We start from the raw sequence: 25273 nt of genomic DNA, 5'->3' as shown, positions 1-25273 counted from the left end.
CAGATGATACTATTATTTCTATAATGTTTCTAAGCAATTTCCATGAACTAATGAAACATAAGAATTACTTGAATAATGTCATGGGTTAAATGGTCAACATTAAATCATTTAAATTATATACAGTAGCAATGAGCAGTGTTAAAATCGAGGCACAATCCATTCACAAATATAGGGAAAACAATCTAAATGAAAGTATTAACAAAAGAATTGTTCACTGCAAAGTAAAAAATTAAGGTGAAATTAAAATGCAAAAGAGATCATGGAAACAAAATGGGAAAACTGTTAATATTCAATAATTAAAAGTTTGATTTGGGGTTTTAAGGGTTGATAGGCTTCCTCCAGATTAGTGTGTGGGGTGGGGCCAGGCTTCCTCCTCCAATCTGATATGTATTCTATATATATATATATGAGTTAAGTTATTAATTGTGTTATTCAGCTCTATAGTTTCTTTATTCAACTTTTGTTTGGAAGATCTATCCAGCGGTGAGAGAGGTGTGTTAAAGTCAGCCCAGATCACATTGTGGTCAATTTGACTCTTGAACTTGAGAAGAGTTTGTTTGAACATAGGTGCCCCATTGTTTGGGGCATATATATTTATGATTGTTATGTCTTGTTGGCATATGGTTCCCTTGAGCAGTATGAGATGTTCTTGTTTATTTATTTTGATTAACTTTGGCTTGAAGTCTACTTTATTTAATATAAGTATGGAGACCTCTGCTTGCTGTCAAGGTTCATGTGAGGGGTATGTTTTTTCCCCAATCTTTCACCTTCAGTCCGTCTTTTCCTGAGTCTCCTGGAGGCAGAATATGGTTGGATTTTTTTTTTAAATCCAGGCTACTAGCCTATGTCTTTTGATTGGTGTGTTTAAGCCAGTAACATTAAAGGTTTCTATTGAGGCATGGTTTGTATTTCCAGCCATCCTTCTTTATTTTTGCTACTTGACTTGAAGTGTTAATTATTCTTTAATTTTTAATTGGTATCTACATATAGGATCCAACATTTTAATTGAATATGTGTAGTGTTCAAATCAGTGCAATTTCTACCTTCTAAAATATCATTTGATTTTTGAAACCTGTGAAGTCTTCTTAGAATGTCCAGAGTCTAATAATTACTTATACAATTCAAACTATGGGCTATAAAACCTAAGAGTTACTTTTCCCTCTTAACTGCTTTTTGACACTCCTTGCCAACTGTCTCTTAAAACAGATATAAAAAGCTTTTCTCATTTGTGGTTCTCTGTGATCAACTTTTTCAGCTTCAACATATGAGTGAAAACATACAGGATTTGTGAAATATGAAAAATCACTAGAAAAAGACAGTCTCCCATGGTAAATCCAGAAAAAAAGAATATAAATTTAAAAATTGTAGACTATAATCTGGTGCCTTGGGAGGCTAAGACAGGAGGATGGTGAGTTCAAATCCAGCAACAGCAAGACCCTGAGCAACTCGGTGAGATGCTGTCTCTAAATAAAATACAAAATAGGAGTGGAGACGTGGCTCACTGGTTGAGTGCCCATGAGTTTAATCCCTGGTACCCCCCAAAATATATTAGGGTTCACGTTTAGTCACTTGGCCTTAGTTATTTTTTGGTGAGATCTATATATAAATGGCATATGCCAATTCTTATGAATTTATTTTATGTAAGTCAAATATAATATAAATATTTTTATAGTATAAGCTTAAATTGATGTATATTAGCATGTAAAAAAATAAATTAAAAATGCTTTTAGGTGAGGCTGAATGCCTGCAATCAAATTGGCTCAGGAGTCAGAGGATTACAAGGCCAAAGCTCAGTAACTTAGCAAGATTTTCTCCCAATATAAAAAAAATGGATGCTGAGATAGTTTAATGACTAAATGCCCTGGGTTCAGTCTGGGGTACAAAGGAAAGGAGGAGGGTTTTAAAATTGCCTTGTCTCAACAACAAAAAGACATATGAACTTAAAAACCAAAAACTGCATTCTATCACTTTTTTGTGACACACAGAATCTGCTTCAATTCATTTTAAACATTTGAATCTTACACAATCTAAGTTTTCTAACACTCAATAAATGACATGTTTTAATCACGTGTGTCTCCAGGCCATTAGATGAATTTAAGATCAGTGTAGCTGAGGAAAATGCAGTCATACAAACTGGAGTGTGCAGGTGCCATGAATTTGCAGTAATAGTCAAGAACTCATGGATGGATTGTTCATTGCCTTGAAACTGCTGGAAAATTGTTTTCTGATGGTAAATTTCTGTTTCAGTATTGGGAAGAACTTAGACCCTTTCCTGATAGTATGCTTCAAAGAAAGGGACACAATTTCATGCAATAATGAGAACTAATCTTCATACAGGTAATGGCCAGTAGAAAGCACAGTCTGGTCATTCTGCTAGCTCCAGTTTTGAACCACAATCATCACTAAATGATGTGCATCAAGTATAATTAAAATTGTGTAAATGTACCATGGTAGTGTTGTGAAGAAATATCTATAGTAATGTCCCTGCTGAGGCTCCATTGTTGTTAGGAAGAATCCTGGGGAATGGGAATGATTCATAGATGACTGAAATCCTGAGCTATGTACCTTCCCAGCTGTGCACATTATGCCTGGCACAACATAGTCCAGGAGATCATGAGACATAACACAAACTCTCTGACATCAAGGAGGTAATCTGAGAAACACCTCTCAAACAAGGGTCTACGGAGTGATACTTCCAGCTTGGTCCATGGATGCCCTATTGTACTGGGCACTCATGTCCTTTATGTACTGGATAAATAAGCTGCCCCCTAGAGTGGGCATTCTTTGTGGAAGGATATGTAAATCACAGGGAATCTAACACAGATTTCTGAAATAGGTTACATTTGAGGAATTCACATATGGTAAGAAGAAGGAAAGGCCAAGTGAGGAGATGAGAAAAAGCAGATCACATTTAAAAAAGAAATTTTCAATAAAATAAAATCACAAGTTTTGTTTGTTAGAGCTGATAGTAAAGACTCCCTCTAGTATCTGGATCCAGGAAAGAGTCATGTTAGATATGGTGCTCTCACTAAAGTCAGGGGAGGCTGTATGATACATGCACCATCATCTGTGTTGCAACCATCTAGTGAGGACTGCTCAGGCAGTGGACACAAGCTGGTGGTCATGACAGAAGTAGGGAGAATTACAGGAGAAGGATACCCCGCTGCAAGTTAGGGTTATCTGGACCCTCTGGGTGGGCACATTCAAGAGTGAAAGTGAGAGGAAGAAGCATCTCTTCTCCCATATGCAGTGTGAGCACCATCCGGTTCATAACGGGAGAGTAAATAGGACCTGTCACCCCTAACAACACATGTGCAGACTTACAGCTTGGGGTTGTCCTCATCTCACAGCTCAGCTTCACCACTACTGCCAACCCTCCCCATGTCTTCTTTGTGTAAACTAACAGACAAAAGGGAGATAGAGAATTGAGACTGGTCTTGCTTCAATCAAGTGGGCTTGGGATTGATGTCAGCCTTGGCAGAAACCTCTTACTTGTGCCTCTTTGTGTGCTGGGAATCTATAAATAGCACTAGGGAGAAATGACTGACACCTCAGAGAGGGTGACACCATCACCCAGCCCCTATGCTGCAAAACACACCCTCCAGTAACACAATGAGCAAACCCTGGGCAAGACTTGACTGAATGGTAGCTCTTTGTGAGAAGTAGATATGGGAACCATGGGTTGCTTTTGTAAATTGTCAGGGTTTGAAAATACAGCTCAGGGTTAACACTTACAGCTATGATATTTATATTACTATTATTTTAAATTTCTCCTGAGAAAAGCAACTAAAAGAGAAATTGTTCTTTAAAGTCAAGAAAGAAGAAGCCCCAGAGGTGCTTCTCTGTGGGCACAAGTGCATGGAGTACTGCCTATAGGGCATAGGTTAAGGGTGTCTGAGTGGCAGGCCACCCCCTATGCTAGGCGTGTGAGTGGCAAACTGCTTACCCCATCGGCACAACTCTAGGCACGAGGCCATGTGTTGCAGTCCCACTCATTGATTGTTCACTGTAAAGACAGTTAGCAGACATTACATTGGTGGCTGTCTATATTTTGCTTCAGCACTGCCTGGGTACATATACATGGTAACTGCACAATAAAATCAGGTCTGCTTCCTGATTGGTCTCTGGAGGACTTGATTAGAGACTCCACAGCCACACACTCCTCTACTCTGTTCTGTGGACATCTTCAGGGATGAGAGAGCTTAAGCACTTCTCTGCAGACCCCAAGCTCTCGTTACTGGGAAATCCATATGATCCTGCAGGAGGGTCCATTTTCCCTGACTGATATTTCGATGGAAGAGTCAAGATCTTCTTTCAGCTGTCCTGCTTTATCTTGTTCTGTGTGTCTTGGGGTCACATTTATCTGTGCATGCTAATGACATAAAATATTGAATTTTGGAAAAAAATCTAAAAGTGACCAGGGCAGGATGGATTTCAAGTGTCCTGAATGTTCCTCTAAGCAAAATTAAATTTACACATTTCCATTATTAGATATTACAAAAGGTTTTTAGTTATTAAAACAGAATGAAATAATACATAAAAATATTCTTCCAAATTCTTGTGAATTATATTCACAAGCCTATTATTTGCCACCATGAATTGGAACTTACCAGCACATTTATTTGATTTTCTAAAAGACTTAATGTACTTCCTTTTGATCACGGTCCCTTGTTTGACATTTACCAACTGAAAGTTCTTAACCATGTGAGATTCCACTCTATAAAATGAGGTTTTGAATGTAGAACCTCATTTCCCTCTAAAGATTTAAAAATGTACAATTACTCAAACAATAATTGTTCTATGAGTTATGAAGATGACCAAAGCAAGATTATCAATCAAAATATTAAAAGTTATTAATTCCCTGGTAATAAGTATACAAATTAGTAGTATTTAAAATCTCTACATGACATACCATATGTATGTCCCATGAAGTTATTAAATTGAAAATTGAAGAAGTAAAACTGACATTCCCTATAAGAAAAATTGACTCATTTTAGCAGAATCTCAAAGAAGCAAACATCTTTAGAAGACAATATCCTCATTACACCATACAGAACATGGTCCTCTGGGCTCCAACAGTTCTAATGAGCCCAGAGGACGATGTTCGGTATGGTGCAATGAGGATATTGTCTTTTAAAGATGTTTGCTTTTTTGAGAAGCAAAGAAGCTACTGGAAAAGCTCACTAGTAGATTGAATTCCCTCCTCCAAAGTTTTTTTTTTTTTTTTTTTTTTTAGAATCCACACTAACTCTGCATCTGAGGACACAGAGGTACTTTGTCACCTGAATAAGCTGAGCAGAGCACAAACACTTGTAAGTTTTATGGAAAGGATGTGTTTAAGTTCTGTCTCTGCAGATTTGTAATTTTAATGTCTATATAAAGGCAAGAAGTTCCCACTGGAGAACACAGAACTGTGGCTGCCCCAGTGGGACATGTCATCTCTCTCAATTTTATTGTCTTCTCTGATGGATAACAGCAATCCAAGAGATCTGGGCTTCAAACCCTTAAAGTTTCCTGGACAGATCTGGAAAAGGATCTTGATTGAGATTATTTTCTCATGTTGATAAGGAAACTTAAATTACTCTAATTCTGGTCCTAAAATCAAATTAGTCCAAACCTGTCCCACAACCTATAATGCCTCTACTTTGCTGTGAGGGACTCCTGGAACCCCCATAATTTCCCTGAAGCCCTGAAATGTGTGATGGGCGCCTCTTTCCTAGTTTGCACATGGAGCACACATTCTTGGGGGTAGTGATGGTTTGGTAAGTCATCCTTTCAAAAGTGACAGTCCTGTGGCTCAAGCTCTAAGTGAAATATTAAAATTAAGAAAAGAAGAGGAAGACCTACAGGTCACATGTTGTAGAAATCACAGGCAGATGGAATCTAGTCAGAGCCGAGGCAGAGTCCGAGCTGGAGTCCACTCTAAGAAACCTACATGATCAACTCCACCTTCTCTGAGAGTAAACCATGTAAAAAGCAGGCTCAGTATCCTGTGTACTGTATATAAATATACATAAAAGCATTAACACGCTATATTAAAAAGGATTCCCATTATCTGGAGTCAAAAGAAAGGACATATATTTCAAGCAGACCCACTTATGTTCCAGTTGTAGAAATCAGAAGATAGTTCTTGAACATTGCAATTATCAACAAGTGAAGGGTAAGTACAAGCATGATAATGAATTAAACATTTGTTTTTTTCTAGAGGTAATGGAAACTTGGACTAAATGGAAATATATAAAATGAAAACTAATATCCACAGACAGAAATTTCACATGGATGGGATGAGGGAGGTTGGAAAACTGAAGAAGAAAGTCACAATAATTGCCAAAGCATGAGACCTCCAAAGCTACATGAGAGTGAAACATAAAACAGGAAAAGAGTGCACGTCATTGAACAAGTATTTCAGCACATGCACAGTTAGGAGAGACACATCAAGGGCAGAGGAAAAGTATCTCCTCATGCAGCTCCCATCCTGGACCAGCCACATGAAAGTTTTGTGCCTTTGGTGAATTAGGCTCCACCTTACTCACTGGCATAGCCCATTAATCACCAAGATGCCACCTGCAATACTGTCCCTCATATACACTCACTTCCTGGGAGGCTTCTGAATGAGCCATGGCACAGGGTTGGCCAGTACTCCCAACTGAGTGGAGCCAAGAAGAGCTCTTTGGAGAGGTGGAGAATTGCATACCACACCTTTGTTGTAAGGTGGACATGCTGTTAATTAGGTGTTGTTGAGTCCAATTTCTTTGTAGCCATGATTTTTCATAGAGAGGAAATTAATTTCATCACTAATTGTGAGGATTAGGCCAAAACATACTGAACAAGTGGGTTCCAACCAGTTAAAAAAGGCTCTCTGGGGAGCTGGGCATGGTGATATTTGCCTGTAATCTCAGCAGCTTGGAAGGCTGAGGAAGGAGGGTCATGAGTTCAGAGCCAGCCTCATTGAAAAAAATTTACTAAGCAGATCAGTGAGATCCTGTCTCTACATAAAATAGGGATAGGCATGTGGTTCAGGGGTTGAGTGCCCCTGAGTTCAATCTTCGTCATCATACACCCCCCAAAAAGAAGAATGTCTGGGGAGTGAGTCTCAGGCTTTGGATTTATAACAGCTTTCATGGAGGTTCTAAAGTGTAGAACTAGTATAGAATAAGTGTTATGGGCCAAGCTCTGGGTTGGATGTGCATGCATTTGAATCCAGGCTTTTATACATATATGTGTGTGTGTGTGTGTATATATATATAGATTTGAGGTTGATCTATTGATAGAATATTTCCTACACAAGGCATGTATGTGCTTTATTTAAAGTCTGAAATAGATTTATATTTTAAATAATCTGCAGCTACATATTGAAAAATAATAGTCATCAGAAAATCATGTATGTGAAGCTAGATCATTTCATGACTCTTTAGAACATGTAGATCTATAAGGCAAGAGAGTAAGAGAAACAATAAAACTGAAACATTCATGAACTTGGGATGCCATTTAAAAATCTGAGGTGAATGTTGGTCCATAATCTGACTTCCATAACAAGACCGCTACAGCACAAAATTTAAAAATCAAGAATAAATCAAGGGGATAGATTCAAACTAAAAAGCTGCTTCTCAGCAAAAGAAACAATAATGTGAAGAAAGAACCTACAGATTTTATACAAATATTTACCACACGTAATTCAGAAAAAGCACTAATGTCTAGGATAGATAAAGAACTCAAAATTAACACAAACAACAATAACAAAAACCAATAAACAAATGGACTCTGTAACTGAACAGACACTTTACAGAAGAAATATAATCCATTAGCAAATATATGAAAAAACACTCCACCTATCTAGCAATTAGGAAAATGTAAATCAAAATTACTTTAAGATTTTATCTCACTTCAGTCAGAATGGCAATCATTAATAATACAGGCAACAATAAATGTTGGTGAGGTTGTGGGGAAAAAGGAACACTCACACATTGCTCATGAGATTGACTCCAAATTGGTGCAACCACCATGGAAAGCAGTAAGGAGACGCCTTGAAAAACCAGAATGGAAACATCATTTGACCCAGCTATCCCTCTCTTTGGACTATACCCAAAGGACTTAAAAACAGCATACTACAGGGAAACAGCTAAACCAATGTTTATAGCAGCACGATTCACAATAGATAAACCATAGAACCAACCTATGTTTCCTTCAACAGATGAATGGATAAATAAAATGTGATATATGTATATATATATATATATATAATTTCTTCCACCAATGGAATATTACTTAGCTTTAAAGATGAATGAAACTATGCCATTTGGTGGTAAAATGATAGAGTTGAAGAATATCACGCTAAGTGAAATAAGCTGCCCCCCCACACACACAAAGGCCAAATGTTCTCTGCAATAAGTGTATCCTAATTCACAATGGGGGTGGGGAAGAATAGTTGTTTTGATTAAGTAGAGAGGAGTGCAGGGAGGGGAAGGAATATGGGGATAGAAATGATAGTAGAATGAAACAGACATTACATATAATATATAGAGATGCTAAAGCACTCAACAAGGGAGGGGGAGAGAATAGAAATTCAGTGGATTAGACAAAGTTGGATTGAAGGGAAGAAAAGGGAAAATGGGAATACAAATGACAGTAGAATGAATCAGACACAACGTTTCAATGTTTATATATAAATACACCACCAGGGAAGGTCCACACCATGTACACCTCAAGAATGTTATGCTAACTAAAATGAGTTTTACTCCATGTATGTCAAAATTTGCTCTACTATCAGGTATACATAAAAAGACTAATAAATTTTAGAAATGACAAGGGAAAATTTGTATACCGAGAAGGTTTGTGTGTTAAAAACTCATCAATGAATGGTAATGGCATTAAGGTTAAATAAAAGTATAAAAGAGTACCTTGAGCCCATACAAAACAACAATTGTAAATAGAGTTGCCCAAGTCAGTCTGCGCAACTATCAATTATCACAAAATTTTTGGTTTACAACTCTTTTCTATTTGTTTTACAAAGCAGCATAAGAACAATACTAACAAGTTGAGCAGAGAGGAAACATTACATAGCAGTGTTATGAATACTATAAATAGTGCAGTGTGCACTCAAAGCATTCTCAATTTCCTCCCCCATGCAATAAAAAAATCATGCAGTTGAAAGATACACTAGTTACTGATTAGATAACACATACATGTGTTTGTGACATTCAGTATGTGGGCAGCTGCTCAACTTCGCAGGTCAGATCCAATAGATAAGGAAGACAATCTCTTCACACAAGACAATGTTTCCTTGAGTAATACCATTAAAGCAAGAGAGAAAGCAAACCTGAAAGACACAGGCAACTGTATTGCCAGACTAGGAAAACCCAACCACTGAACCTATGTACTGGGGAGTCCCAAAGAGCTTTTCAGGGTCCTGACTGGGAAGTGCTGGGAACAGCATCCTCTCCACAGGTGAGAGTCTGAAGTCTTGTTCTAACTTGTATTGAAAGTGAGGCCGAATAAATACAAGTTAGAACAAAGAAAACTTCATTCTAACATCTTTCATGACCTGGTGATCCCCTGAAGAACACCAAGTCCTCCCAAGAACAGGTCAGATACTAGAGGAGGGAGTGAGAGCCTTGAGATGACTAAATAAATTGGGATTCCAATGAGTGAGCCACCCAGCCAGATGCACTGAGAAATCAGCATTCTTTAGCTGTTTCATCAAGGATTGCAGACATCATTCAATCAAGAAAAGGGAAGATCTTTAGTATTTTTCCTTAGACCTATAGGACTGAATCTTTCCTCCTGGCCTTATAAATAGTTTAAACTCTCATATGTAAAATGAAGCCAGTTTTCTGCATAAAATAATGTGGAGATAAGCATGAAACCTAGATATTTATCCTTTGGAATAAAGAATGGTGTGAATATTATTCTCCTAGAACTAATCATTATATTTCAATATTTATTTTCCCAAATAAAGTTAAATGAAATGTTGGTGGGTCGTGTATTTTGACCCAAAAGGCTCACATATGAAGATAATATTTTTTTTTTTCACTTTTTGAACAGGACTTGTAGATGAGTATAGAGGTTTATTTCAATCAAAATTGTGTTTCTCTCTCTGTGGTGTCATGGGCTCTTGGAGCTATAAGATCTGAGGAGGGACATGGTTAGTTTATAGTATCTTATAATTACTGGGTTGCAGAGGGTTCTGGGAGACCATGACACATGCTATCTATCGTATAATCCAATAAGTATAACAAACATTATATTGTAAATTATTAAGTAGAACCAAAGGGTCTACAAAATCAAAATATATAATGAAATTAAAAATGTGGGGATGTAAATGCTCCTATAGTATGTCTTTCTTTCTACACTCATCATTTTACATGTTTCTAGTTACACTTTTCTACTGGGTATCCAAAACTAAAGAAGTGGTCCCAAATTGTGATGTTTTTCCTACACTAGAGGTGAGTATAGTCACCTCAGTGATGAACATCATAGAATTCATGAGGAACTGCATGGTTTCTTCAGTCCAAGAGTCAGGATGGGCCTATGGACCATGTGGATTCCCCAGGAAACATTAAGACCATTTCCCACTTTAGCAACCCTCCTTTATTGTCTGAATATGCACGTTGGCTCCTAGACTCTTGGGTCTTTCTCCTCTCCCGGATTGGGAGCTTGTATATCTCTCCAGAGTTGTAGATCCCTTAGGGTGTACTGCTACTCTATAAGCTGAAATGTTAAACACATAATTCAAACTAGGGATATCTGGGCATTATTTTAGTATCCCTAGGTCCTTCCTATAACTCTCTTAATTTTCCCATAATTACAAACAAGAGAGTATATAATTTACATAAATAATATTCTCCAAATAATACTTGATTAAACATATGAAATAATTAATGGAGACATTATAGCATTATTTACCCAATAGAATGTTTTACCATTGCATCGATCCATTAGCAAAGTGAATAGTGGGAGATGTGTGACCTAATAACATCATTAAATGCATGACAAGGTTAACATTAAGAAATTCACACTTTATTTAGTAACAAATTGCATCTTTAATGAAATATAAGTAAAAATGCACTGTAAAACGGGTATGGTGGTCCATGCCGTGACCCTAGGGATGTGAGAAGCATTGCAAGTTCAAAGTCAGGCTCCATAACTTAGTGAAGCCCTACACAACTTAGTAAAACCTATCTCTAAATAAAAAAGAAAAAAAAAATCTGAGGATGTGGTTTACTGATTAAGTGCCCCTAAGATTAAGGGGCTCTTAAAAATTAAATTTTAAATTTCATATAAATCTTAAGTGACTTTTGAAATAATAAACTCTGAGTGTTATTAGTATTTCTCCAGTTGTGAAAAATGAGACTTTAGTAATTGTTGATTTATACTAAAATTATTTCCTTTTAGGGATACACAATTCTATACTTGTATTTCCTTATTTCTACAATATCAGCTAAAGATGTTAAGAAATTTTTCAGCAAATGTCAAAAGCAATTACCCATTTTCTACATTTAAATGATTTTTTCCACCTAGGTCCCAAATACTTCAAGGATGGGCTATAGATAAGAAACTTACTACAATTTTTATATTTGTCAAGGTGTTTTTGTAAATATTTTGCTGTTATCTAAGGTATGCACTTTGGACAAATGCTATTCCACATTTGCTACAGATATGAGGTCAGAAATTCAAAAATGTCAGAATTTTGAATACAGTCTTGGACACATTCTTTGGGTTTCTATATGCTATAAATCCTCCACTGTTTTAAAAATGTTTGATCAATGGCCAAAAGCTTTGCAAAAATTTTTCTGCATGTCCTCTTACATGTATGAAATCTGAGGTGCTGAGTACAGTGAGAACAACTGTTGGAAACTCTGAAACCTATTTTACACTTTTATGATTTCTGTGCTATCATATCTCTGGTGTGACAGTGTTGAACTACTGTGAAATAAGGGTTGATTCATCCTTAAAGACCCTGATGCAACGTTTTCACTTGTAAAGCTTCTCTCCATTATAACATCTATAATGTTTAGTAAGATATGATCTTCAATTTGAAAAGGTTTGCCATTATTCACATTTTTAGGACTTCTCTCTAGTATGGGTTCTCTGGTGTCGAGTAAGTATTGATTTTTTATTAAAAGCTTTGCCACATTCTCTACATTTGTAGGGCTTCTCTCCAGTGTGGATTCTCAGGTGCCGAGTAAGTACTATTTTTTGATTAAAACTTTTGCCACATTCTTTATATTTGTAGCACTTCTCTCCAGTGTGGATTTGGTGGTGCTGAGTAAGTGATGATTTTTGACTTAAACTCTTGCCACACACTTTACATTTGTAGGGCTTCTCTCCAGTATGAATACTTGTGTGCCAATTACGCTGTGAGATGCTATTAAAAGCTTTGCCACATTCTTTACAGCTGTAGGGCTACTCTCCAGTGTGAATTTGCTGGTGCTGAGTAAGTGATGATTTTTTATTAAAACTCTTGCCACACACTTTACATTTGTAGGGCTTCTCTCCAGTGTGGATTCGCTGGTGCTGAGTAAGTGATGATTTTTGATTAAAACTCTTGCCACACATGTTACATTTGTAGGGCTTCTCTCCAGTATGAATTCTGTTGTAGCGATCAAGATTCGACTTTGTATTAAAACTTTTGCCACACACTTTACATTTGTAGGGATTCTCTCCAGTATTAATTCTCTGGTGATTTTTAAGGCTTGGTTTTTGACTAAAAGTTTTGCAAAGTTGTTTACATATGTGGGGCATCTCTTCAGTGTGTGTCCACTGGTGACAAATAAGATTGGAGCTTTTATTAGAAGTTTTGTTACATTCTTTGCATTTGCATGGCATATCTCCTGTATGAACACTGTGATGTTGAGTAATGTTTTTGAGTGTGTTGCATTCTTCACATTTGTAGTTCTTCTCTGCCGAATAAGTTTTTGGTGTTGAGTAAGAGTTGAAAATTTTTTAAAGCTTTGCCACACGTTTTACATTTGCAGGTCTTTTCTTCAGTATAAATCCTCTGATGCTTAACAAGTTATAACGTTTCACTCAAAGTTTTTCCACATTCTTTAAATTTATAGGGTTTACTACTATCATAGTATCTACTGTGTTTAGAAGGTGGTGAGCAAGCTGATGCTTTGATATATGTATATATATATATTTATGTGTGTGTGTGTGTGTGTGTGTGTGTGTGTGTGTATATATGTATGTATATATATAAATCTCAATACTAGTAGGAATACATTAAATAATTTTTCAGATATTAATTGTTTATGGTGTATTTTGGCTATAAAATTTTTATTGCAAATACAGACTAATAATTGGTTTTGTCCATTATAATACGATGTTTGAACTTTACTCTCACCTATATTTTCCCATTGTTTCCTTAGTTGTAAATAGTCAAGGTCACACTTTCCATAACTTCTCTCTCTCTCTTTTATTCCCTGCTCTGGTAAAATTTCTTGAGGATGATGAGAAGTCATGGCTGAAATAAATAAAAAAATAAATAAAAAACAATCATGTTTACTTACTGTACTGGGATGAGTATATTTTGCAAACATAGGAAACTATAGCAATTAAGGAACATCAGCACGGGAGTGAATTATTCAATCCAAGTCCATCATTACGGCAGAAATATATATGAATCAAAGAAAAATCTACAAGAAAAATACATTGAGAAATTTTCAAATCATCTTACTGTTCACAGTATCCAAGATGCGTACATTACTGTGAAGAGTAATACAGTAGAGGAAAATGCATTGTGTTACACAATGCCTTTCCTCCTTCACAATATATTTTAAAAATTTACCAACTTTCTTCTGCTTCATTAGAAAAATATGAAACATGCAAATATTTGGGGACTGTTCAAAAAAGGGGTTCCTGCTTACCACCAGAAAAAAACACAGCTAAGTCAACTGTAACAAAAGTTATGAATTAATCCAAGGGAATAGTAAATTATCATTTAAATGAAGTTTACTGAACTAAACCAACACACAAAAACAGAATAAAAATTAGTCAAAAATTGTTAATAGTAATAAGCAGAAAATGTGTGTTGAAAGATTTTCTTTAGAAAATGTCTGAAAATGTCAAGGAGGACGCAGCAACATAGGAGGTTGAGCCAGAAGGATCAAAATTTTAAGGCCAGCCAAAGTAAAATGAAAAAAAAAATAAAAAGTGGGAAATAATCCTTAAGTTTTCTTTCTAGTACTAATAAACACATCTCAGAAAATAGGAAAAATAAAACATCCAAGCAACTCAATTATCACCAAGTTGTAAAGACTCAAAGCAGGTATTAAACTAAGTTTTTAAACTCAGAATATTGAGAGCATCCAAGAGAAAAAGATGGGTCACCTAGAAATGTGTAACTATATAATTGTGAAATCCTTACTTGAAACTTCACAACACAGAAAGCAATTCAGGGCTATTTTCAAAAAAATGAAAGAATAAAATTATCACCCAAGACATTATATTCACAGCTACTATATTTCAAAAGAGAAGGAAAAAAATGACTTTAAAGATATAAAAATGCACACACTACTCATCAACACTAGCTGTTCTCCACAAGTACGAAAGGTAATCCTTCATACTACAATGTAAATGTGCCCAGCAACACAAGTCATATGAAATTTTAAACATGTCTTGGCACAAACAATTCTACTGTATCGTAATGATGGTTCACAAAATATGTAAGTTTGCAATAGAATTTGAAAGAAAAAAGCATAGAAACAAAAGTGTAAATAGGTATATATATATATATATATATATATATATATATATATATATACACACACACACACATACATACATACATATATCTGTAACAATAATTTTGAAAGGACACATATTCAATTTTTTAATAAAGTGAAGTCAAGTTGAAACTCATACAAAGTATGTGAAGGAGATAATTCAGTTGTAAGATTTTTTTAGTTGCCCAATGCAAGATTACAAAATTCTGATCAAAACAAACTTTGGTTATCTGAATTAACTCTAAAAATTACAACTGTTGGTAGTCCGCAGGATACTCTAAATCTAAAAAACACACACATAGGATTCCAACATGGCGGCGGGTGCAGAGAGATCAAGTCCCTTACCTCTTCAGCTTTGCAGGCATAGGGAGTCGTGAACAACCTAAATCTGTTTGCTCAGGATCACTAGGCAATGCTGAGCTGACGTGGATCTGGAGTGATCAGTCTGGGCCTCTCAGAGCACACACTAAGCCCGGATCAGCTGAATTCAAGCTCCCGTTCGCCTGCTTCCCGCAGACAAACAGCTGTGACTCAGCACTAATCCATCCGGCTGAAACAACTGGTCAGCCCTTCTCATCCTACGGAGGTAAATGCCTACCGAGCCTTCATAGGTAATGGCCACAGGTTTGAAACGGGGCTTGGGAGAGACAGTAAGGACCCACCTGTTGCATTGGTTGCCCGGCAAAGGGAAACGAACTGTCGCCATTTGCAAGAGACACCACCATGGCAGAGAACTGACGTCATCAGACTGCGGCAGAGGAGATAACTTCATTGAAACCTGTGGCTACAGGTGTGTAATTCCCTAGCCTTCCCTCTCCACACATCGGGGAAACCTTAAGGGCCCCTCCCAGCTCTCCCGTAAGGGCCCCTCCCGGCTCTCCCGTGAGCGCGATAGCCAGCCCGAGGGAATCAGAGGTGGCGCGGGACCCGCAGCGTGGAACTACCGCTCCCACAAGGGCTGACAGCTGAGGTCTCTTGCAAAAGCTACCGGGGGCGTGGCTACTGGAGGGCAAGTAAAATTCACTGAGGAATCTCAGCCCCAAGCTCTACAAACTTAGGGTCTGGCGGAATGGCAAACAGGGAGAGTGTGCCCAGTCGTTCATGAAAACAGGGCTCCCGGGAGCAGCAGACCTGGCGTGTAGCCAGCATTGTGGTGAGCGGCACCCGTGAGAGGGGCCTGGCTAGAGGAAAAGTGGGAAGTGACTAGACACAAGAGGAGGCCCTAGGCACTCAGGATTGGAGACTTGCCCAGTCTGGGAGGAGCTGCTTCACAGTGATTGGTTCCTGTTTATTGACAGAAGAAACTTGGCCTGGTGGGCACAGCGCCACCTACTGGAAAAGAATTTAATCAAACTAAGACTGCATTTATTATTATTTTTTCTTTTTTTTCCTTTCTCTTTTTTTTTGATTTGGGTTTTTCTTTCATTTTCATTTTTCTTTCTTGTTGTTTTATTAATTTTTTTTACAATTCTTTTTAAATTTTTCTTTCTTCTAATTTTAATTTTAATTTTTTTATTATTTTTTTTAAATTTTTTTCTTTTTTATCTCCTATTTTTTTCTTCTTTTGTATTTTCATTTCTTTTCAATTATCTTATCCCCCCTTCCTTGAATTCTACCTGCTTACTCTCATTCTCTTTAGTAACTTCTTTCCTTCCCTTCTAATACCTTTCCTCCCAAGCATCAAATTAATTTATAGGAGTAAACAGTAACTAAGCAGTCAAACAGAACAAGAAGTAACATGAGCAGCTTCAAAAAGCAAGGAAGAAAAGGAGTACAAACAATGCAGGACAGCCTAAATATTCAGGAGTACCTAGAGTCATCAGAAAAATGGTCATATAAAGAACTCAAGGAACACCTTAGACAGATGGAATAGAACCATAAGGAGGATACAAGACAGCAAATTCAAGCAGCGAAAGAACACATTGAGAATGAATTACATAAACAGCTAAAAGAAGAAGTTAATCATCTTTATCAGGAGATAGAGATTATAAAAAATAATCAAACAATAATTCTAGAAATGAAGGAAACGATAAACCAAATTAAAAACTCAATTGAGAGTATCACTAACAGAGTGGAGCAAGTAGAAGCCAGAACGTCAGATAAGGAAGACAAAATATACCATCTTGAAAAGAGTCTAGCCAACTCAGAGGGGCTGGTAAAAAATCACGAGAAAAACATCCAAGAGTTATGGGATAACATAAAAAAAAAACTTATGAGTCATCGGGATAGAAGAAAGTACAGAGATTCAAACCAAGGGAATGAGCAACCTGCTGAATGAAATAATTACAGAAAACTTTCCACAAATAAAAAAGGAAAGATATATACAAATTGAAGATGCATACAGGACACCGAGCACACAAAATCACAGTAGACCAACACCAAGACACATTGTTATGAAGATATCCAATATACAGAACAAAGAGAAAACATTAAAAGCTACAAGAGAAAGGAGACAGATTACATTCAGGGGTAAACCAATAAGGTTAACAACGGATTTTTCACCACAGACACTGAAAGCAAGAAGGTCATGGAACAATGTATTTCAAACACTGAAAGACAATGGATGCCAACCAAGAATTCTGTATCCAGCAAAATTAAGCTTCAGGTATGACAAGGAAATAAAAATCTTACATGATAAACAAAAGTTAAAAGAATTTGCAGCCATAAAACCAGCATTGCAAAGAAGCATTTTGAGCAAAACACTACACAAGGAAGAAATGAAAAACAACAACCAAACCATCAGTGGGAAGTGCCTCAGTAAAGACAGAGGGCAAGGGGAAAGATAATCATGGAGAAACAAAATAATTTTGTTAAAAAAGGATAAATAATCAAACATGGATGGAAGTACAAACCATATATCAATAATAACTCTGAATGTTAATGGCTTAAACTCTCCAATAAAGTGACATAGGCTGGTGTCATGGATTAAAAAAACAAATCCAACAATATGCTGCCTCCAGGAGACACATCTGATTGGAAAAGACATACACAGTCTGAAGGTGAAAGGATGGGAAAAAATATACCACGAACACGGGCCTCATAAGCAAGCAGGGGTGGCCATACTCATATCGAATAAAATCGACTTCAAGACTAAGTTAATCAAAAGGGATAAAGAAGGACATTATATACTGTTAAAAGGAACCATTCACCAACAAGACATAACAATTATCAATATTTATGCACCAACTAATGGTGCTGCGACATTCATAAAACAAATTCTCCTTAAGTTCAAGAATCAAATAGACCACAACACAATAATTATGGGTGACTTCAACACACCTCTCTCACCATTGGACAGATCCTCCAAACAAAACTTGAATAAAGAAACTATAGAACTCAATATCACAATCAATAACCTAGACTTAACTGACATATATAGAATATATCAACTATCATCAAATGGATATACTTTTTTCTCAGCAGCACATGGATCCTTCTCAAAAATAGACCATATATTATGCCATAGGGCAACCCTCAGTAAATATAAAGGGGTGGAGATAATACCATGCATTTTATCTGATCATAATGGAATGAAACTGGAAATCAATGATAAAAGAAGGAAGGAAAAATACTACATCACATGGAAAATGAACAATATATTACTGAATGATCAAGGGGTTACAGAAGACATAAAGGAGGAAATCAAAAAATTCTTAGAGATAAATGAAAATACAGACACAACATATCGGAATCTATGGGACACAATGAAAGCAGTTTTAAGAGGAAAATTCATCGCCTGGTGGTCATTCCTCAAAAAAAGAAAAATCCAACAAATAAATGAGCTCACACTTCATCTCAAAGCCCTAGAAAAGGAAGAGCAAAAAACAGCAAATGTAGCAGATGGCAAGAAATAATTAAAATCAGAGCGGAAATCAATGAAATTGAAACAAAAGAAACTATTGAAAAATTAACAAAACTAAAAGTTGGTTCTTCAAAAAAATAAATAAGATCGACAGACATTTAGCCATGCTAATGAAGAGAAGAAGAGAGAGAACTCAAATTACTAACATACGGGATGAAAAAGGCAATATCACAACAGATGATACAGAAATACAGAAGACAATTAGAAATTATTTTGAAAACCTATATTCCAATAAAATAGAAGATTGTGAAGACATCGATGAATTTCTTAAGTCATATGATTTGCCCAGACTTAGTCAGGAGGATACACACAATTTGAATAGACCAATATCAATGGATGAAATTGAAGAAGCCATCAAATGACTACCAACCAAGAAAAGCCCAGGACCGGATGGGTATACAGCGGAGTTTTACAAAACCTTTAAAGAAGAATTAATACCAATACTTTTCAAGTTATTTCAGGAAAGAGAAAAAGAGGGAGCTTTTCCAAATTCATTCTATGAGGCCAACATCACCCTGATTCCGAAACCAGGCAAAGACACCTCAAAGAAAGAAAACTACAGACCAATATCTCTAATGAACCTAGATGCAAAAATCCTCAATAAAATTCTGGTGAATCGAATACAAAAACACATCAAAAAAATTGTGCACCATGATCAAGTAGGATTCATCCCTGTGATGCAAGGATGGTTCAACATACGGAAATCAATAAATGTTATTCACCACATCAATAGACTTAAAGATAAGAACCATATGATCATTTCGATAGACGCAGCAAAAGCATTTGACAAAGTACAGCATCCTTTTATGTTCAAAACATTAGAAAAACTAGGGATAACAGGAACTTACCTCGACATTGTAAAAGCTATCTATGCTAAGCCTCAGGCTAGCATCATTCTGAATGGACAAAAGTTAAAGGCATTCCCTCTAAAATCTGGAACAAGACAGGGATGCCCTCTATCACCACTTCTATTCAATATAGTTCTCAAAACACTGGCCAGAGCAATTAGACAGACAAAAGAAATTAAAGGCATAAAAATAGGAAAAAAAGAACTTAAATTATCTCTATTTGCGGATGACATGATTCTATACCTAGAAGACCCAATAGGGTCTACAAAGAAACTACTAGAACTAATAAATGAATTCAGCAAAGTGGCAGGATATAAAATCAACACGCATAAATCAAAGGCATTTCTGTATATCAGCAACAAAACTTCTGAAACGGAAATGAGGAAAAACACTCCATTCACAATATCCTCAAAAAAAAAAAAAATACTTGGGAATCAACCTAACAAAAGAGGTGAAAGATTTATACAATGAAAACTACAGAAACCTAAAGAGAGAAGTAGAAGAAGATCTTAGAAGATGGAAAAATATACCCTGTTCATGGATAGGCAGAACTAACATTATCAAAATGGCGATATTACCAAAAGTTCTCTATAGGTTTAATGCAATGCCAATTAAAATCCAAACGGCATTTCTTGTAGAAATAGATAAAGCAATCATGAAATTCATATGGAAAAATAAAAGACCCAGAATAGCAAAAGCAATTCTAAGCAGGAAGTGTAAATCAGGCGGTATAGCGATACCAGATTTCAAACTATATTACAGAGCAATAGTGACAAAAACAGCATGGTACTGGTACCAAAAAGGCGCGTGGACCAATGGTATAGAATAGAGGACACAGAGACTAATCCACAAAGTTACAACTATCTTATATTTGATAAAGGGGCTAAAAGCATGCAATGGAAGAAGGATAGCATCTTCAACAAATGGTGTTGGGAAAACTGGAAATCCATATGCAACAAAATGAAACTGAATCCCTTTCTCTCGCCATGTACAAAAGTTAACTCAAAATGGATCAAGGAGCTTTATATCAAATCAGAGACTCTGCATCTGATAGAAGAAAAAGTTGGCTCCGATCTACATATTGTGGGGTTTTCCTCCAAATTCCTCAATAGGACACCCATAGCACAAGAGTTAATAACAAGAATCAACAAATGGGACTTACTTAAACTAAAAAGTTTTTTCTCAGCAAGAGTAACAATAAGAGAGGTAAATAGGGAGCCTACATCCTGGGAACAAATTTTTACTCCTCACACATCAGATAGAGCCCTAATATCCAGAGTATACAAAGAACTCAAAAAATTAGACAATAAGATAACAAATAACCCAATCAACAAATGGGCAAAGGACCTGAACAGACACTTCTCAGAGGAGGATATACAATCAATCAACAAGTACATGAAAAAATGCTCACCATCTCTAGCAGTCAGAGAAATGCAAATCAAAACCACCCTAAGATACCATCTCACTCCAGTAAGATTGGCAGCCACTATGAAGTCAAACAACAACAAGTGCTGGCGAGGATGTGGAGAAAAGGGTACACTTGTACATTGCTGGAGGGACTGCAAATTGGTGCGGCCAATTTGGAAAGCAGTTTGGAGATTCCTGGGAAATCTGGGAATGGAACCACCATTTGACCCTGCTATTGCCCTTCTCGGACTATTCCCTGAAGACCTTAAAAGAGCATGCTACAGGGATACTGCCACATCGATGTTCATAGCAGCACAATTCACAATAGCTAGACTGTGGAACCAACCCAGATGCCCTTCAATAGATGAATGGATAAAAAAAAATGTGGCATCTATACACAATAGAGTACTATGCAGCAATAAAAAATGACAAAATCATAGAATTTGCAGGGAAATGGATGGCACTAGAGCATATTATGCTTAGTGAAGCTAGCCAATCCCTAAAAAACAAATACAAAATGTCTTCTTTGATATAATGAGAGCAACTATGAACAGAGCAGGGAGGAAGAGCAGGAAGAAAAGATTAACATTAAACAGAGACATGAGATGGGAGGGAAAGGGAGAGAAAAGGGAAATTGCATGGAAATGAAGGGAGACCCTCATTGCTATACAAAATTACATATAAGAGGTTGTGAGGGGAATGGGAAAATAAACAAGGAGAGAAATGAATTACAGTAGATGGGGTAGAGAGAGAAGATGGGAGGGGAGGGGAGGTGGGATAGTAGGGGATAGGAAAGGTAGCAGAATACAACAATTACTAATAGGGCATTATGTAAAATTGTGGATGTGTAACCGACGTGATTCTGCAATCTGCATTTGGGGTAAAATTGGGGGTTCATAACCCACTTCAATCTAATGTATGAAATATGATATGTCAAGAGCTTTGTAATGTTGTGAACAACCAATTTAAAGAAAAAAAAAGCTCTCTGAGGTCTCATTTATATGGGGGCTCCCAAAAGTCCACATCTCCTAATACCTTCACCTTGGAGATGAGGGTTCCAAACATATGAGTTTTGAGTGACACTGACCCGTCAGCATTGAAGGGAGCATGGGATCACTGGAGTGGGAGTAGTAACAGAGCTGCCCACAGATCCTTCCGATTTTGTTCACATGATCACCCAGCTAAAGCCACACACATGCAAGGTCCAGAGACAGCTCAGGGCAAATAAATAAATAAATAAATAAATAAATAAATAAATAAATAAATAAATAAATAAATAAATGAATAAATAAAAACACACATACACGGAAAGCAAGAGGATATAAGAAGGACACATACAAAGGTGACTGAACACAATCTGGGCTGTCCAAATTATTGTACACAAAACATAGTTTAAGACAGTAATAGGACATAGAAGACGTTTTAAATTTAAAAATAACCTTTGAGAAGAGGTAAAATAGAGGAAAGGAACCTTTCCCTAGGTTCTGAATTAAGAGTAAATACATTCACAACAAACATCCTACTTTCCAAACACACAAAGAAAACATTGAGAGAGTTGAATGTAAACCAAGAATCACTGTCATACTGAAAGACATCAATCCCCACTTACTGGAAAGGGAATTACAGTGAAGCAAAATGGTAATTACAAAGCATAAGACTTTGAAAATATTTTGAAACTATTGTAGACTTATAGAATCTTTGTTCTTAATCACAAATGGGATATTATGCTGGATAGACCAATTTTATCTATTAAAAAAAGGTTAATAAATATTTTAGTGATAGTTATTTTTTAACCAACATTGAATAAATATTTGAAGTCAAAAGTGGTAGGGATTTTCAAAAATCACCCAATATGTGTCAGTTGATTGAACAGTCTTGGGCATGCTGTTGTTCAAGAATTGAAAGATAAAAATTAAAAGATGTTTATACTACTTAAATTTAACTAGAGGCTCCAGGTAATATTCATTAAACTTGCATTGTTAAAAAGGTTTTTTTTTTTTTGCAGAGAAATCTGTTAAATTATATGAATATCCCACAAAATACAAATAAGAAGACTTTTCCCTGCTAAAAAATATACTAAAAGTTACAGCATTCAATTGGAAATGCAGACATGGAGTTAGGTAAACGGAGTTCTTAGTGAGTGTGGCAATAAGCCCTCACATCAATAGCAAATTAAAAACATTACACTTCAGTTTTGTTACAATGTTATTCAACAGAGCCATCATGGGGGATGCAAACCAAATATCCCTTGAAAAGAATGGATGAGCCAATTTGAAATATAGAAACAATAAAACTTTGAAGTTAAGAAATTTATTCTAATTATATATTTTACAAAATGTATGTACACTTGGTTAACTGAAATGTCACAGAAAGAATACTGCAGAATTGTAGAACATGACAACATCTCTAAACTAAAGAAGCAGCTTTCTGAACAAAAGAGAATGGTTTTGTGATGGGGAGACTTTTTTTTTTTTGAGATGCAAACTTTTTAAAGATATATTGCATAACAATTTGAATTAATGTTACTTAACTGTATATTTAAAATTTTGGAGGCAGTAAGTTTTATTTTGTAGTTTTGATTATAATAATAATTACAAACTTTCATAAAAGATAATTGCAACATTTCTCAAAAAGCTACATTTAAAATAATGTCTTTATTATTTATTAAGGTCTTTATCCTATAAAAATCAACAAACTAATCAATATACAAATGATGGCCATGCATGTAATCTCAGCTATTAGGAAGTCTGAGGCAGAAGAATTGCAAATTCAAGACATCCTCAATAACTTAGTGAGAACCTCTCTCCAAATATGAATGAAAAGGAGCTTGGGGTGTAGTTCAGCATTCGAGTATCACTGCCATCAATCCCATCAATCCCTATATGTAAATCTACATTTACATATATAAAACTTCAATTTCTAAGTACATGAGCAGAATGAAAAGCCAATCAAGATAAAATACAAAAGTCATAGATAAAGGAGGCTTAATATTTATACAAGCAAAAGCATATATAATATGATTGGCAATACAAACCAGAGTCATGCATATCTTAATTTGTAAAGCAATTAACTCATATGAGGAAACCCCGTCTATAACATGGAACCCTCTGTACACAATTAAAAACATTGAAAATATTAACCAACCAAATTGTAAATATCCACAGATGTATTATTTTACAAATCCTCTTATTCAACTACAACTTACACCATCTCTCAGAAGAGCAATCTTTGTCCATCTTGACATTCATTCTGTGGCAGATAATTTCACAGAAAATCCATTAAACGTATTCAGAAAGAACTCTGATAAGGAAATTTTAGTGGAAAAAAATGTACAAATAAGTTTAGAGTAACTTACTTGTGTTATTAATGTATTACAATGGGTTGACCTAGAGGTCTTGAGAAATGTGCAAAAATTTCCTGCAAATAATGCAAGAAGGGTTGGCATTGTTGACTAGTGGTAGAGTGCTTGCCTGGGTTTGATCCTCAGCACCATATATGAATAAATGGGAAATTCATTAACAACTAAAAAATATTTTAAAAAGTTATGGAAGTGCTGTCAGATAATATTGACACTCACAAGGCAAGGGGAGTGTTTTGCTGTTAATTTGAATGTTCTGATACATTACTGGAGGAAAAGCAGGAGACTAGGTAATTTTAAAGCACAAAACACAGGACAGGTTTTTCTATGATAACGAGAGAAAGAAATCAAGGCTTCTCAAAATTCTTTTCTGTTGAGTAACTTCTCAATCAACCTTTTTTAATTTAGGCTTCCTCCTCTACCTCAACTATGTCCTCTGCTATATGTGGGCCACAGGATTTGACATCACTGCATTCCTCTAAGGAAACCATATGTCAAGTGAAGGATATATATCATGCCAACAAAGGAAACATTAAGGATGAAAAGAAGCATCATTAACATTTTTTTGTCAGCACCAAGAACTACCCCATCTTCTTTATTGATAGCATAAATGTGAAACTCATTCTTGTGGAGAAGTTCCCAAAATATATACTTCAAGGGAAGAAAATTAAATAATGATAATTAGGAATTTTGAAGTAAAGTTATGCTCACCCACAAAGAGCAGGTTGCTGTAGGTCTCCAAAATCACATCTTTATATAAATTCTGCTGAGCAAGATCTAGGCATTCCCATTCCTCCTCAGAGAAATTAATGGCCACATCCGCCAATGTCAATGGCTCCTGAAATAAAAATTGGTAGATCAATAGCACATGGACCAAACCATTATTCACTTTTTAGTTTGAATTAAGAGTTAGTAGAACTGACTGTTGTGCAGGAGAATGACTTTATTTATGTAAAAATATACTTTCCATTATCGTTCCATTGTCTAATTCAGAGGAAAATACATAAGTGCAAAACAGTGTGTGTGTGTGTGTGTGTGTGTGTGTGTGTGTGTGTGTGTGTGTATTCCATATCAG

The 25273-nt window shown here is 36.0% G+C and overlaps 1 long non-coding RNA gene across 1 annotated transcript; it reads right to left on the bottom strand.

The window, feature by feature from the left end:
* Positions 1–12764: 12764 nt before the first annotated feature.
* On the bottom strand, positions 12765–25030 carry LOC308640617. Its single transcript, XR_014020315.1, has 3 exons — positions 24910–25030; positions 13343–13462; positions 12765–12899 (listed from the first exon to the last, which is right to left on the bottom strand). It is a non-coding gene; the product is annotated as an uncharacterized lncRNA (long non-coding RNA).
* Positions 25031–25273: the final 243 nt, after the last annotated feature.

Source organism: Spermophilus citellus (assembly GCF_964194105.1).
Source record: "Spermophilus citellus genome assembly, contig: SCAFFOLD_238, whole genome shotgun sequence".
NCBI lineage: Eukaryota > Metazoa > Chordata > Mammalia > Rodentia > Sciuridae > Spermophilus > Spermophilus citellus.
The sequence above is the reverse complement of the archived record's forward strand: the minus strand, read 5'-3'. Positions and strand labels throughout refer to the sequence as shown.